Source organism: Tamandua tetradactyla, chromosome 1 (genome assembly GCF_023851605.1).
Source record: "Tamandua tetradactyla isolate mTamTet1 chromosome 1, mTamTet1.pri, whole genome shotgun sequence".
In the NCBI taxonomy this organism is placed as follows: domain Eukaryota; kingdom Metazoa; phylum Chordata; class Mammalia; order Pilosa; family Myrmecophagidae; genus Tamandua; species Tamandua tetradactyla.
The window spans coordinates 79517299-79534740 of record NC_135327.1 but is presented as its reverse complement, the minus strand read 5'-3'; the positions used below and the strand labels follow the sequence as shown (position 1 = coordinate 79534740).

Below are 17442 nucleotides of genomic sequence, written 5' to 3'. Positions count from 1 at the left end.
AGAAGGCAAGGAATGAACAAAAAGAGGAAATTGAAAGTCTGAAAAAACAAATCACAGAACTTATGGGAATGAAAGGCACAGTAGAAGAGATGAAAAAAAAACAATGAAAACCTACAGTGGTAGATTTCAAGAGGCAGAAGATAGGATTAGTGAACTGGAGGCCAAAACATCTGAAATCTGACAAGAAACAGAAACTATGGGGAAAAAATGGAAAAATAGGAGCAGGGACTCAGGGAATTGAATGACAATATGAAGTGCATGAATATACCTGTGGTGGGTGTTGCAGAAGGAGAAGAGAAGGGAAAAAGAGGAGAAAAACTAATGGAGGAAATTAGCACTGAAAATTTCCCAACTCTTATGAAAGACTTAAAATTACAGATCCAAGAAGTGTAGTGTACCCCACAGAGAATAGATCCAAATAGATGTACTCCAAGACACTTACTAATCAGAATGTTAGAGGTCAAAGAGAAAGAGAGGATCTTGAAAGCAGCAAGAGAAAAACAATCCATCACATACAAGGAAAACCCAATAAGACTCTATGTAGATTTCTCAGCAGAAACCATGGAGGTGAGAAGACAGTGGGATGATATATTTAAAATACTGAAAGAGAAAAACTGCTAACCAAGAATTCTACATCCAGCAAAATTATCCTTCAAAAATGAGGAAGAAATTAAAACATTTTCAGATAAAAAAAATCACTGAGAGAATTTGTGATCAAGAGACCAGCTCTACAAGAAATACTAAAGGGAGCACTAGAGACAGATATGAAAAGCCAAAAGAGAGAGGTGTGGAGAAGAGTGTAGAAAGGAAGACTATGAGTAAAGGTAAAAAGAAGGAAAATTAGATATGACATATAAAATCCAAAAGGCAAAATGGTAGAAGAAAGTACTACCCATAGAGTAATAACACTAAACGTTAATGGATTAAACTCCCCAATCAAAAGACATAGACTGGCAGAATGGATTAAAAAACAGGACCCATCTATATGCTGTCTACAGAAAACACATCTTAGACCCAAAGATAAACATAGGTTGAAAGTAAAAGGTTGGGAAAAGATATTTCATGCAAATAACAATCAGAAAAGAGCAAGAGTAACTATATTAATATCCAACAAATTAGACTTCAAATGTAAAACAGTTAAAAGATACAAAGAAGGATACTATGTACTAATAAAAGGAACAATTCAGCACGAAGACATAACAATCATAAATATTTATGCACCAAACCAGAATGCTCCAAAATACATTTGGCAAACACTGAAAACACCGAAAAGAGAAATAGACACATCTACCATAATAGTTGGAGACTTCAATTCACCACTCTCATCAATGGACAGAAAATTTAGACAGAGGATCAATAAAGAAACAGAGAATTTGAATAATACAATAAATAAGCTAGACTTAACAGACATTTATAGAACATTACACCCCACAACAGCAGGATACACCTTTTCTCAAGTGCTCATGGATCATTCTCAAAGATAGACTATATGCTGGGTCACAAAGCAAGTCTCAATAAATTTAAAAAGATTGAAATCATACAAAACACTTTCTCAGATCATAAAGGAATGAAGTTGGAAATCAATAATAGGCAGAGTGCCAGAAAATTCAGAAATATGTGGAGGCTCAACAACACACTCTTAAACAACCAGTGGGTCAAGGAAGAAATTACAAGAGAAATCAGTAAATACCTTGAGGCAAATGAAAATGAAAACACAACATATAAAAACTTATGGGATGCAGCAAAGGCAGTGCTAAGGGGGAAATTTATTGCCCTAAATGCCTGTATCAAAAAAGAAGGGCAGAAATCAAGGAATTAAGTGTCCACTTGGAAGAGCTAGAGAAAGAACAGCAAACTAACCCCAAAGCAAGCAAAAGGAAAGAAATAATGAACATTAGAGCAGAAATAGGTGAAATTGAGAACATGAAAACAATTGAGAAAATCAATGAAACCAGGAGCTGGTTCTATGAGAAAATCAATAAGATTGATGGACCCTTAGCAAGATTGACAAAAAGAAGAAGAGAGAGGATGCAAATAAATAAGATCAGAAATGGAAGAGGAGACATAACCACTGACCCCACAGAAATAAAGGAAGTAATGACAGGATATTATGAACAACTTTATGCTAATAAATTCGACAATGTAGATGAAATGGACAACTTCCTAGAAAGGCATGAACAACCAACTTTGGCTCAAGAGGAACTAGACGACTTCAACAAACAAATCACAAGTAAAGAAATTGAATCAGTCATTAAGAAGCTCCCCCAAAAGAAAAGTCAAGGACCAGATGGCTTCACATGTGAATTCTACCAAACATTCCAGAAAGAATTAGTACCAACACTGCTCAAACTCTTCCAAAAAATTAAAGAGGAGAGAAAGCTACCTAATTCATTCTATGAAGCCAACATCACCCTCACACCAAAGCCAGACAAAGATATTACAAGAAAAGAAAACTACATACCAATCTCTCTAATGAATATAGATGCAAAAATCCTCAACAAAATTCTAGCAAATCGAATCCAGCAACACATTAAAAGAATTATACATCATGACCAAGTAGGATTCATCCCAGGTATGCAAGGATGGTTCAACATAAGAAAATCAATTAATGTAATACAACATATCAACAAATCAAAGCAGAAAAACCACATGATCATCTCGATTGATGCAGAAAAGGCATTTGACAAAATTCAACATCTTTTCCTGTTGAAAACACTTCAAAGGATAGGAATAGAAGGGAACTTCCTTAAAATGATAAAGGGAATATATAAAAAAACCCACAGCTAATATCATCCTCAATGGGGAAAAACTGAAAACTTTCCCCCTAAGGTGAGGAACAAGACAAGGATGTCTACTATTACCACTGTTATTCAACATTGTGTTGGAAGTTCTAGCCAGAGAAATTAGACAAGAAAAAGAAATACAAGGCATCAAAATTGGAAAGGAAGAAGTAAAATTCTCACTGTTTGCAGATGATATACTATATGTCGAAAACCCTGAAAAATCTGCAGCAAAACTACTAGAGCTAATAAACGACTACAGCAAAGTGGCAGGGTACATGATCAACACTCAAAAATCTGTAGTGTTTCTATACACTAGTAATGAACAATCTGAAGAGGAAATCAAGAAACAAATTCCATTTACAATTGCAACCAAAAGAATAAAATATTTAGGAATAAATTTAACTAAAGAGACAAAAGACCTATACAAAGAAAACTACAAGAAATTGTAAAAAGAAATCACAGAAGACCTAAATAGATGGAAGGGCATACCATGTTCATGGATTGAAAGACTAAATATAGTTAAGATGTCAGTTCTACCTAAATTGATTTACAGATTCAATGCAATACCAATCAAAATCCCAACAACTTACTTTTCAGAAATAGAAAAACCAATAAGCAAATTTATCTATAAGGGCAGCATGCCCCAAATAGCTAAAAGTATCCTGAGGGAAAAAAATGAAGTCAGAAGTCTCATGCTGCCGGTATTTAAGGTATATTATGAAGCTACAGTGGTCAAAACAGCATGGTACTGGCATAAAGATAGATATATTGACCAATGGAATAGAATAGAGTGCTCAGATATAGACCCTCTCATCTATGGACATTTGATCTTTGATAAGGCAGTCAAGCCAACTCACCTAGGACAGAACAGTCTCTTCAATAAATGGTGCCTAGAGAACTGGATATCCATATGCAAAAGAATGAAAGAGAACCCATATCTCACACCCTATATAAAAGTTAACTCAAAATGGATCAAAGACCTAAACATTAGATCTAAGACCATAGAACAGTTAGAAACAAATGTAGGGAAATATCTTATAAATCTTATATTTGGAGGCGGTTTTATAGACCTTACACCCAAAGCAAGAGCACTGAAGAAAGAAAGAAATAATTGGGAACTCCTCAAAAATTAAACACTATTACACATCAAAGAACTTCATCAAGAAAGTAAAAAGACAGCCTACACAATGGTAGACAATATTTGGAAACGATATATCAGATAAAGTCTAGTAACCAGAATTTATAAAGAGATTGCTCAACTCAACAACAAAAAGACAGCCAATCCAATTACAAAATGGGAAAAAGACTTGAACAGACACTTAGAAGACGAAATACAAATGGCCAAAAGGCACATGAAGAGATGCTCAACTTCCCTGGTCATTAGAGAAATGCAAATCAAAACCACAATGAGATATCATCTCACACCCACCAGAATGGCCATTATCAACAAAACAGAAAAGTGACAAGTGCTGGAGAGGATGTGGAGAAAGAGGCACACTTATCCACTGTTGGTGGGAATATCAAATGGTGCAACCGCTGTGGAAGGTAGTTGGTGGTTCCTCAAAAAGCTGAATATAGAATTGTCATATGACCCGGCAATACCATTCCAGGTATCTACTCAAAGGACATAAGGGCAAAGACACAAATGGACATTTGCACACCAATGTTTATAGCAGTGTTATTTACAACTGCAAAGATATGGAAACAATCAAAATGTCCAACAACAGACAAGTGGCTAACCAAACTGTGGTATATACATATGATGGAAAATTATGCAGCTTTAAGACAGAATAAAGTTATGAAGTATGTAACAACATGAATGTACCTTGAGGACATTATGCTGAGTGAGATTAGCCAAAAACAAAAGGACAAACACTGTATGGTCTCACTAATATGAACTGACATTAGTCAATAAACTTGGAATATTTTGTTGGTAACAGAGACCATCAGGAGATAGAAATAGGGTAAGATATTGGGTAACTGCAGCTGAAGGGATACAGATTGTGCAACAGGACTGAATATAAAAACTCAGAAATGGACAGCACAATACTACCTAACTGTAATACAATTATGTTAAAACACTGAATGAAGCTGCATGTGAGAATGATAGAGGGGGGGCGAGAGCTGGGGGCATAAATGAAATCAGAAAGAAAGAAAGACATTAAAGATTGAGATGGTAAAATCTAGGAATGCCTAGAGTGTATAATAATAGTGACTAAATGTACAAATTTTAAAAATGTTTATGCATGTGGAAGAACAAAGGAATGTCATTACTGCAAGGTACTGAAAATAGATGGTAATTAATATTTTAAAATTTCACCTTATGTGTGAGACTAAAGCAAAAAATGTTTATTTGGTACAAAATTTGTATTTTGACTAGTGCATTTCCTAAGATAACTTATGTAGATAGCTTGATTGAACACCATAAGTACTTGGAATCTTGGGTAGGACATGAGATTTTGTTGGTTTGTCCAGAGTGATGCCCCGATGAATCCCAGAGTGATTCGATCAGTGAGTGGAAAAGTATTTGCAAAGTCCCCTTCAGGAAATGGTGAGAACGGGGAGAAATTCGACTTCCCCAAGTTGAATTCTTGATATTCTTACAAGCAGTGTGGACAACCAAAGCTACAGGCTGAGCCCCCAGTCTTGGGGTTTGTTCATATGAAACTTAACCCCACAAAGGATAGGTCAAGTCTATTTAAAATTTAGGCCTAAGAGTCACCCCCAAGAGGGCCTCTTCTGTTGCTCAGATGTGGCCTCTCTCTACAGCCAACACGAAGAGCATTCTCACCACCCTCCCCCTGTCTACGTGGGACATGACTCCCAGGGGTGTGGACCTTCCTGGCAGCGTGGGGCAGAAATCCTAGAATGAGCTGAGACTCAGCATCGAGTGATTGAGAAAAACCCTAGAATGAGCTGAGACTCAGCATCAAGGGATTGAGAAAACCTTCTCGACCGAAAGGGGGAAGAGTGAAATGAGACTAAGTGTCAATGGCTGAGAGATTCCAAACAGAGTCAAGAGGTTATCCTGGAGGTTATTCTTACGCATTAAGTAGATATCACCTTGTTATTCAGGATGCAATGGAGAGGCTGGAGGGAACTGCCTGAAATGTAGAGCTGTGTTCCAGTAGCCATGTTTCTTGAGGATGATTGAATAATGATATAGCTTTCACAATGTGACTGTGTGATTGTGAAAACCTTGTGTCTGATGCTTCTTTTATCTACCTTGTCAACAGACGAGTAGAACATATGGAATAAAAATAAATAATAGGGGGAACAAATGTTAAAATAAATTTAGTTTGAAATGCTAGTGATCAATGAAAGCAAGGGGCAAAGGGTATGGTATGTATAATCTTTTTTTCTCTGTTTTTGTGTAATTTTTTTTCTGTTTTCTTTTTATTTCTTTTTCTGAATTGATGCAAATGTTCTAAGAAATTATGACTATGCAACTAAGTGATGATATTGTGAATTACTGATTATATATGTAGAATGGAATGATCACATGTTAATGTTTTAGTATGCTTGTTAAATTTTTTAAATTAATTAATAAATAAATTTTTAAAATTAAAAAAAACATTTGATTAAATTCAATATTCACTTATGAGAATTAGGTATAGAAACTAGAAATACGAAGGAACTTATTCACCCTAATAAAGGGCATCTTTAAAAGTATTTACAGCTAGCCATATATTTAGTGGTGAAAGACTTAATGCTTTACTTCTAAGGTAGGCAACAAGGCAAAAAACATCTGCTCTCATCACTTTTGTACTACAATTTACTTTAGCTTCTAACCAATGAAACAAGGCAAGCAACAAAAAAGTATACATATTGGAAACAAAGAAATAAAACTGTCTTTATTTGCAGGTGTCATGATTATGTACATAGAAAATCCTAAGGAATCTCCAGAAAAGAAACTTGTTAGTAAGTGAAATTAGAGAGTGTTTATATGTAGCAGGAGTAAGCAATTAGAAATTGAGACTTTAGAAAACAATGCAATTTAAAATAGTGTCCAAAAGATGAAATACTTAAGAACAAAGTTAACAAAAGTGTGAGTTTTAAAACTATAAAACATTGAGGAAAATTAAAAGAGGTAAATAATTTGGGTAATATGCTATTTCATGGTTTGAAAGCCTCTATATGACTTAGATGTTAATTCTTCCCCAAATAATCTATAGACTTAACACAATTCCAATGAAAAGGTTAGCAGACTTAGAGTTTATAAGCATATTCTAAAATTTATAGAAATAAGCAAGTGATCTAAAATGGCCAAAACAAACGTGAAAAAGCGCAGTTACAGGACACGTGCTAAGTGATTTCAAGGCTCACTATAATGCTATATATTAACATAAGGCTAGACATATAGATCAATAGAATAGAATAGAGTTCAGAAATTGATATTCATATATATGATTCATTAACTTTTTTTTTTTTTTTTTTTTTTTTTAAAGGAAAGACAGAGAGAAGGAAGGAAGGATAGAAGGAAGGAAGAAAGGGAAACATCTTTAAACATTTTCTTGTTTTATTGTATTTTGTTTTTCCGTTTTTTGTTACATGGGCTGGGGCCGGGAATCGAACCGAGGTCCTCCGGCATAGCAGGCAAGCACTTTGCCCGCTGAGCCACCGCGGCCCCCCCTGATTCATTAACTTTTAATATAGGAGCCAAGGTAATTCAATGGTGCTACCATTGCTTCAGCATCATTTTCAACAAATGATGCTGAAGCAAATGGATATATATTTGCAGGAAGATGAACTTTGAGACACACCTCACATCACTAAAAAATTAACTAAAAAATAATTAATAGCAACATTGTTTTCCACAAAATTCAAAACATCTGCTCATTGAAACACACTGTTAAGAAAACAAAAAGATAAGCCACAGGTTGGAGTAATAACTGCAAAATAAATGTTAAAACATTTGCATTCAAACGATCAAATTAAATAATTTGAAAAATATTGGAAAAGTCATTTAGCCAACATCTGTAGGTGGCAAAGAAGTACATGAGGAGATGCTCAACATCATTAGATCTGAGAAAATGTAAAATAAAACTGCAATGATATAACACTGCACACCTACTAGAGTGCATAAAATTAATAGAACTCACAACACTGAATGGTGATAAGGATGTGGAGCAACTGAAAATCTCTTTCATTACTTTTGGGTAAGAGTTTGTAATTTTCTTTAAAGTTAAATACATACTTATAATAGGTGATAGGCTGAATAATAGCCCCCTAAGATGTCCAAGTCTTGATCTACAAACACTGAATATATTACTGGAGATGAAAACGGAGACTTGGCAGATGTGATTCAGTTTAGGCTATTGAGATGGGTCGATTATCCTGGATTATCTGGGTCAGCCCAATGATGTAATCACAACTGTGTTTATAAGAGAAACGAAGAGAGAGATACTGCTTTGGAAGAGAGAAGGCCATGTGGCAACAGAAGCAAAAAAGAATTTTGAAAATGCCAAGGAATGCAATTCTAGAAACTGAAAAAAGCAAAGCAACGGATTCTCTCCTAAGAACCTCCAGAAAAAAACAGCCCTGCCAACACTGATTTTAGGCTTTTGGCTCCCCGTACTGTAAAAGAATAAATGTGGGCTGTTTTAAGCCACTGAATTTGTGGTAATTTGTTACAGCAGCAATAGGAAACAAATACACCATGTGACAGTCATTCTGCTCCCAGGTATTTATCCAGGAGAAATGAAAACATATGTCCACACAAAGGCTCGTGTGGGAATGTTTATAGCAGCTTTTTCAAAATAACTGAAAATCTGGAAACAACCCAATTGTCCATTAACTGGTGAATGGATAAACAATCTGGGGTTCATCCATACCATGGATTACTCTTCTGTAAAATAAAGGAATGAAATATGGGAACATGCAAAACCATGGATGAATCTCAAATATGCTAAGTAAAAGAACCCAGATGCAAAATCAGTACCACATGATTCCAGTTATATGACATTTTGAAAAACACAAAACTGTAGGGACAGAAAACACATGATTGGTGACCAGGATCTGGGAGTGGAGAAGAGGGGTTGATTAAACAGGCTCATCACTATGAGGGAATTTCCAAAATGATGAAAAGTTTCCATACCTTGGTTTTAATTGTAGTTTCATGAGTCTTAACATATTTCAAAATTCATGAAATGGTACACTTAAAACGGGTGAGTTTTATTGTGTGAAAATTATGTTTCAATATATTTGATCTAAAAAAGCAAGAGACAATGGATTAGAAGCTCAGGATAGTTGTAAATCATTTGACAAAATTCAATATCCTATTCTGGTAGGCTGTATCCTCCATCTTTAGCTTCAATGACTGGTTCCCTGATTTCGGGTCAGGTGACTGTTCTGAAGTGCCAAAGTCTAAACAAATACATGCATTATATTGAGACTTCTACCAGTAAATTTATTGTGGTAGGACTATTGCTGAAATATGACTATGTAAGTCTGAAAACCAGAGAAAATCTTGATTGGAAAAATTTAAGCCAATAATATTTTACATTGAAGTTACCTAAAATATGTAATCCTCTGTTCTAATTGCAGATGGCTAAGAAAGAACGAAAAAGTTAAAACTGAGAAATCTTCATGGAGAAAACTGATTAATAGGAATTTTCCTACCCCCTTAAATCTATCATTAACTGGGGAGGAGTCTTGGAAAAAAAGTTTGTCTCACCGTTCTTGGCCTACCTCATGAGAGAGTGGGTCAGAGAGAACTTTGGAAAATAAGAGACACTGCAGTAGGTATCGGAGTACGTGCATGCAAAAAGATAGCAAAGATAAAATGTTTTCAAAAGATGAGAAGAATGTGGTGCAATTTAAGAATGAGCTGAAATGCTGTTAAAATTGAAATAATAAAGACTGAGTTCTTTCAAAGAAAATAATTTACATTTTCAAAGGAATGTGGACTATCTTGTGCAGAAAATCAGAATGAATCAACTTAAAAAGTTTTTAATGAAATCTCAGATTTTATTTTGTACTGAATCCTCATAAACTGATTTCCTAGGTGGGTGGGGACTACTATACAATAACAGACTAGGAGCCTTCTTAAGAGGCTTTTGTGGTAACTTAGCTTTCTTTTCCAATGTACAAACTTACCCAAGGAAATGCATTTTATTGGGAAAAATGAAGATTGATATGGGTAAATATGAAAATAAAACACTTTCATAAGACAAGAAGAATTAAAACAGCATATGCAAAAAGTAACTCATGCCTTCACTATCTCAGCCTTCTTTGAAATTATCCCTAAGTTTTATTCTGAACATTTTTAAGCCAACAGAAAAGCTGGGAAAACAAAACAAACAAACAAACAAAAAACCAGAACAATGAACACATATATATCCTTCACCTAGATTTATACGTTCATAAATTGCTAACAGTTGCTAAATTCTCTCTCTTGCTCTCTCATAGTCACACACACACAAAATGTGCGTGAGAGTTCTTGACATTATGAAACTTATCCCTTCAATACTTCAATGAGTATATTCTAAGACATAGGAGCATTTTCGTACATAACCAGAGTAGCATTCTCAAACGCAGTACATTTAACTTCAATACAATAATATTATCTAAAAGAGTCTGCATTCAGATTTCTCTAATGGTTGACGTGACAGCTTTAGAGTTGGATTTTTTTCTTGTTCAAATTCTGGATCCAATCAGAGCCGATGCATGTTTTGGGTTGTCTAGTCCTTTTAGTCCTCTTTGCTCTAGGACTATTCTCCTCACTTATATTATTTGTTTGTTTTTCATTCATAACATTGACATTTTTGAGGAGTCCAGGTCAGTTGTCTTGTAGAATGCGTCATAATTTGAATTTGTCTAATTGTGTCAACATATCTGGTCACATACTATAAGGGAGATGCTGGCTGTGTATGTTCCAATACTCTGGCATTGACAACTTGATCCCCCAAATCTCAATATATGCTATTCATTTACTCTATTTGATGATTCATGCAAAATTGTTTCAGCATTACATTTACCAACAACAAATCTACTTAGCTAAGTTCCAGATTTCTTGCTAAGTCCCTAGAATGTATTCTCCTAACGGTGTACCATCAGAGCCATGTAATTAAAGTCACTTGAATTAATTTTTTTCTGGTAGAGTTAGGACATCTGTTTGAAACAGAGTTAAGTTCTTTTTTTTCTATTTTTGTTCTATTAAGTTTCCTTTTTAAATTAAATTTATTGTTTTGACTATGTAAATTTTTAAACGGCTCTAATTCAAAATTATATAAAAAATACACTAGAAAATTTCATGCCCATCCCTGTCTCTTGCACTCTGTTTCCACCCACCTCTTAACAGTAAACATTTGCATGAGTAGCTGGCTCATCTTTCTCATGTTTTCTGTAGGCAAAGATAAATATGTATATGTGTGTTTATATGTGGTCTGTGCATATACACCATTTATATTTACATATTTATATAATATTTATTTTTAAAATATATTGATACATGTTTACTCTTTTTCTTTCATGGAAAATATACTATATACAATCCTTTGCATGTTGCATTTTTTCACTCAGCAGTAAACCTTCCTGATCATTACATATGTGCTTGGAGTGCATAGAGACTGCCTTTATTCTTTTTTAGGACTATATAGTACTCCATTGCATAGCTATGTCATTGTTGTTTTTTGCAACCAGTCTCCTAAGGATAATCATTTAGGTTGTTTCTAACCTTTTGTAATTACAAATAATGCCACAGTGAGTAATCTTGTATAATGACTAAAAAAAAAAATCAGCAATAAAAAACAGATACATTCTACTACGTAAAAACAAAATAGAAAAACTTTGTATGCCAAAAATAAGAGCAAAAATCAATGACAGAGGACAACGTGGGGTGAAAAGATGTACAGTGTGTATCATAGATGTAGAGCTAATCTCCCTAGTATGTAAACAACTTTCATCTTGAGAAAAGGATCAATAGCTAATAGAAAAATGGCCAAAGACATAAAAAGGCAATTTACAGAAGTTGATATTAAAATGTCCCTTAAATACATGAAGATATTTTCAACCGAACTTATACCAAAAGAAATTGAAATTGACACTACACTGAAAAATCATTTCACATATCCAGCTATCCAAAATCAGAAGTTCTCATCACGCTCTCATGAAAGAGCTGAAAAAAGACACACTCGTATTTTTATACAGTTTTTATGTGAGAGCAGAATGGCATAAAATTTATCAAGGGAAACATGCCAATAATTAACACAACTTCACATGTATTTACCTTTTGGTTCTGCAAACCCACATAAGGGGAATTATCCTGCAGGTACACCTCCAAAACATGTTTTTAAGCTTAAAACATTTTATTTAAAAATGGATACCAGTTATGGAGGATGGAGTCTATAATTCTCTTGAATGATTATTGTTTTATTATTTTTCTGTTAAAACAGTAGTAGAAAATTTTCACTTCTGAAGTTATAATAAATAATGGGGAAATATAAATAACTTTAACTTCCTTTGAAGATAAATTCTATTCTGATATCTGACTCCAACTTTTACCAATTGTTGAGAAAAAATTAATTCAAAAGATTAACCTGCAGCATTTTTTTCTTGTCTTTTAGAATGCTTTATGTTAAAGGATGAATACCATTTCCAATAAAACATGAAAAGATTTATATTGTATCTACAAAGTTGAAGACTTTGTTACACTAAATGCTGTATTTCTTTCATTTAACCAGGATTGAAAAGGTAAAGACTTTCATGATCAATTTGTACATTCTCTACAGCATTAGATGTTTAAATTGCACAATTATAGATATAAATTTCCTGGTCATCTCCAACAGACACAATTTTTGAACTATTTCCATGGTATGTCACTCCTCAAACCCAATCCTGCTAATAAGACCTCCCTTATTATTATTGTTACTTATGGTTATTTGTTTTTTTAATTTTTACATTTTTGATCATAGTTAAAAATATAAAACCATGAAAAATCCAGCAGTATAGCTATAAAAATGTTCTTCAATTACTTTCCACTTTCCTCCACCAATTTGATGCTCACCTTCACATTTTTGCCTTCTTCCTTGCCATTTTTTGGAGCCCTCTCCCTTCTCCTCTATGTCCAGCCACATCCCACCCACCCATCCATGTCTTCTCAGATGTCAGTCTTCTAGTGAGCTTTTTCTGGAGACCAATTCACACTTAGGGTCACTTTTGACATATAGGCTCAGTACCATCTCATTAATACCAGTCCTAACTCTCTGAGACACATATCATACTACATCTATATTTGTCATTGTCATGGCATTATAAATAAAATGCAATACATGCTGCTACTTTATTTCTTTATTATTCCATAAATATGTGCAATTTATGGAATCTAATCTACCCTCACCTAGATTAGAAACACCTCATTTAGCCTATAGGTGTCTCAAGAAATACATGTTGAATTGGATGGAATGAAATTGTCACACACTACTGACTAGGAAGAGAAAGTTTTTTCCATTTAAAGCCTTGTGAAATTCTGGTGCTTCAATTAAACACTAAAATTGCAAAGGAGCAAAGTGGTAGCAAAGAAACAAAAATAAAAACACAATTAAGATCTGGACCAATTCTCAGAAGTCCTGGGTTCTTGCCCTGCTTTTCCCTCTTATGAGCTCTGTGAATGTTGGTCATTCCAACACTCTGCTTCTCAGCAATTCTCTTCTCCAGGATTATGTTCATAATTCACCCCTGGCTTCCTCACAGGAGTGTTTTAATGCCTACAAAAAGATACTGAAATTCTAAAGCCATTTGGATTGTTATGTCACTTGAGGGCAGAAACCTCCACTTATCCAACTTCTTATCTGCTAAGTTCCTAGAACAATACAAAGTGTTCACTTTGTGTTCTAAAAAGTTATTGGAATTGAATTTACATGTGATGGGTGGCTAGCTTTTTCTGTCCATATGAGTTATTTAGAAGTTCGTAAATCAGGGCCAAAGGATGATAGAGCTCCAATAAACTGCTGCCTGTTAGTCACAAAACTGAACTATTAGCCCAACCAGCTCAGCCACAACATTCCAAGTGCTTTCCATCTTTCTTACTTTGATCTTCATTACTTGCTCTTATATTAAGGACTTCATCTTGCTCCTCAAACAATAACCTTGAATTTGACTTTTCTCAGTACAAACTCAATATTCTTTCTTGAATACAATTCAGACACAACCTCATACAGATGCCCTATCTCATGTTGCCTCTCACCTCCATTGTAGGCTTAATTTGGATTTCCCCAGAAGGAGACCTGGAGACAATGATTTGAAGTGATCCCAACACTGGTATGAAAGTGGAAGAGGAAAGGGCATGCTCTCAAGCCAGTTACAAATGGGAGATTAATCCCACAGGGGAACACTGGGAGGGAAACATGGAGTACCTACCCCAGAGTCACTCCACCTAAGGGCTACAGGAATTGAGAAGTGCATTGGCCTACTTCCTTCAGTCATAGCTGGATGACTAGGGTTGGGGGCGGGGTGGTGGTGGTATTTTCTGGAACTTCCAACCTGTTATGCTCTTGGACAGGGCAGGCTGCAAATTCCAGAAAGAGTCCTCTGGCAGTAGAAGTTGGGCTGTTGTATTATAGGATAAGGCACAGTGGGCTATAGATGAGCACCAACTGCCTCAGTGGCCCTAGGTCCCTCTGCTTTGTCCCTGCACCTGTGAAAACTACTGTCTGAATGATGTGTTACATGTTTCTTCTCATATCAGAACCTACCCAATACTGCCTACTTATGATTGACACTGCTATGTTTTAATATCACCTCCCTTTGTTCAAACCTAAGCATTTCCCCAATAGATAATCCTCAAAAGGATTAGTTCCCCTAAAGACCAGTACGAACACGTATGTTTACTCTCAGATTTGGACAGAGTGAGCAGTGGCAGGCCCTGACAGAGAAACAAGAGGCTGTGGTTTGCAGTTAAGTCTCTCTCCTCTGATCACTGTGCTACTGACAACCTGTTTTTCTTCTCAAGCAGAAGAAAAATGAGGCATTCTGCTTCTCCCTTGTAAACATTTTTCTCCAGCTACAGTATCACTCTTGTTCCTTTGCAGGTCTCTTTCTGTCAAGGATTTCCACATGATTTACAGGCAGACTGTCTCAAAAGACTCCCCTCCAACAGGCATGCAATATTTGCCACCTCATGGTTGCTTGTCTTTAGTCACCATCTTCCTTCGAGATGGGCCGTTCATTGCCAATCATCCTCTTTTTGCACTCGTCTGACCAGGATTCCCTATGAACATGCTCTTACCTCTTTTGCTCCACTCTTCGGCCACCCAAGGCTTCTTTCCTCGCATTTTTCCTAATGTTATTAATATATCTCTGTCCTGGAACCAATGCCTTCATTTTACGGTATGTTCCCTAGAACACGGATCACTAAACTTTGTCTGGAAAGGACCAGATAGTAAATATTTTGTTTGTGGGCCATATAGTCTCTGTTACAACCACTCAACCCTGATGTTCTAGTGTGAAAGTAGGCCATAGACAATATATAAATGACTGCACGTGACTGTGTTCCGATAAAACTTTCTTTACAAAAGTAGGCAGTGGGCCAGATTTGGCTTATGGGCCACAGTTTATCATTCCCTGCTTATAGCTTAACAAAGACCTTCTTTTAGAGTGCCTGGCACATGAGTGGTCAATAAATATTTGTTGGAAGGTTTTGACATGTGTATGAGCAAATGAATTCATGTTTTTATTTCACCTGAGATGTTTGGTGGAAACATCTGATTTTCACACCAATACATGAAAGACTTAAATCAACAACTAGCTCTCTATTTTTGTAACAAAAACAATCATTTTATAGATACTGCCTCCCTCAGCATTCCCAGGATTTTCAAAGACCTGAGATATTTTCAAACTAATATGACCATCAAATGCTTTTTAAATATAGAGATGGCAGAGGAGCAAGCCTCTGTATTTTAAAAGGGATCTGCAGATGATGCTTTTGCATTCCTTCTCCAATCGAGGGAATGGTGAAGAGGATTTGGAAGAGGAAGGCTGAATCATGATATAATAGTAAGTGAGATAAGTGAGATATTTTGAGATGGTGGGATCTACATTTGCTACAACAGCATGTTTTTTTCAGGAATGTGGAGTATGTTGTGAAAGAGAAGTTATGATAGACTCCAAATTTCCTGTCATAGCAACTGGAAAAGTGGTATTTTCACTTGAGATGGGCAAGAATGTGAAAGAAGTAGGTTTGGTGGTGCAGTAGACACCAGCAATTTGAGTGGGACCATATTAAGTCTGAGAATTCAATTGGACATCCAAACCAAACAGAGATGTCAGGTAGACAATTGAATATGCAAATATGAAGCTCCAGGAGGAGGTCTAAGATATACTTTTATAGACACCAGAATATAGTTAGTATTCATTGTCATGAAACTAGATACTATCACCAAGGAAGTGAATGCAGATGGAGAAGAAGCCAAAGAACTGAATCCTAAGTGCTCCAACATTTACAGGTCAGGGAGTTCAGAATCCAAAAAGGAGACAGGGACCTGTCTATGAAAGATGAGGAGGACCAAGAGGGAGTGCATCCTCCAAAATACGTGGAAAAACTATTTCAACAAGGCAAAAGTGTTCAATAATGTTGATTATTGATAATGTCAGGAATGATTAGGATTTAGACTGACTACTAACCACTGTATTTGACAAAGTGGTAGGGGTCCCTGAGGATCTTGAGAGGCCATTTTGGTAGAGTGATGGCTATGAAATTTTGATTGAAGTCAGTTCAAGAAGAATGAGAAAAGAAGACATGGAGACAGGAAAGAGACAACTTTTTGAAGAGATCTGCTGTGAGGAGGAACAGAGAAATTGAATTTTGAGAGGGGAGGGTATATAACAAAAATTTCTTTGTATGCTGGTGGGAATATTGTTATAGAGAGGGAAATTTGATGTTGTTGGAAAGAAAGATGAGTGAAGTCTTTGAATAGACAAAAGGAGATGGGAGTCAGTGTATGAGGGTAAGATCTGGCCTTGGTTAGGAAATCAAACTGTGTATTTGTGGTAATAGTAAGGCAGAGACTGTGGACATCCTTATGGGTAGTTGGGTACTTGTGTTAGATGAAGCCTGTGGAAATTCTTTTCATATCACCTCTCTTTTCTCATGAATATAGCAAGCAAGGTCATGAATTGGAAGGCCATGGCAGAGGATTTGGAATTTTGAGGACAGGGAAGTTGTCAAGTTTAAAAAATATAGGAAAATAGGAGAGTAAATATTTCGCAGAATTGAGAGACTGCTTGCTGGTATCTCTAACATCTAGCTTGAGGTTGAGGGTAATGAATTTAAAGTGATATCAGTAAGCACTGTCACATGTTTTTTTCTAGCCATGTCAACTCTTTGGGTACAGGTGTGCATTAGGGAAAGCATGAAATATAACCAGGTGAGTCAAATGAATTCACTCTTTAATATGTTAGTGCACATCCTCCAGGAGCTTTCTGAAAAAGGTTATATGAGAAATGGATGTTCTGAAGTATTACATGTGTGAATATATCTTTACTCCATTTTATCAACCATTAATACTTTGGCTGGCTATAGGATTCTAGTATATACATTTTAGTATGTACATATAACAAGTGAGTACAATGAAGGGAGTGTAAGACAAGGAAGAGCATTTACAGTGATGGCCATGGAAACTCTACCATGCAAGGAGGGAAAGGCAAGCATAAAGGAGTTAAA

The 17442-nt window shown here is 35.6% G+C and overlaps 1 long non-coding RNA gene across 2 annotated transcripts in view; it reads left to right on the top strand.

The window, feature by feature from the left end:
- The window catches only part of LOC143684986 (uncharacterized), a 90723-nt gene extending 78265 nt beyond the window's left edge, over positions 1–12458 (top strand). Inside the window, exon 4 of one of the 2 annotated variants that reach the window (XR_013176313.1) lies at positions 12350–12458. This is a non-coding gene — a long non-coding RNA (uncharacterized LOC143684986). Of the gene's footprint in view, positions 1–9329; positions 9610–12349 lie in introns of those variants that run through there. The other variant, XR_013176312.1, reaches the window with a different exon arrangement.
- The last annotated feature ends 4984 nt before the right edge of the window (positions 12459–17442 follow it).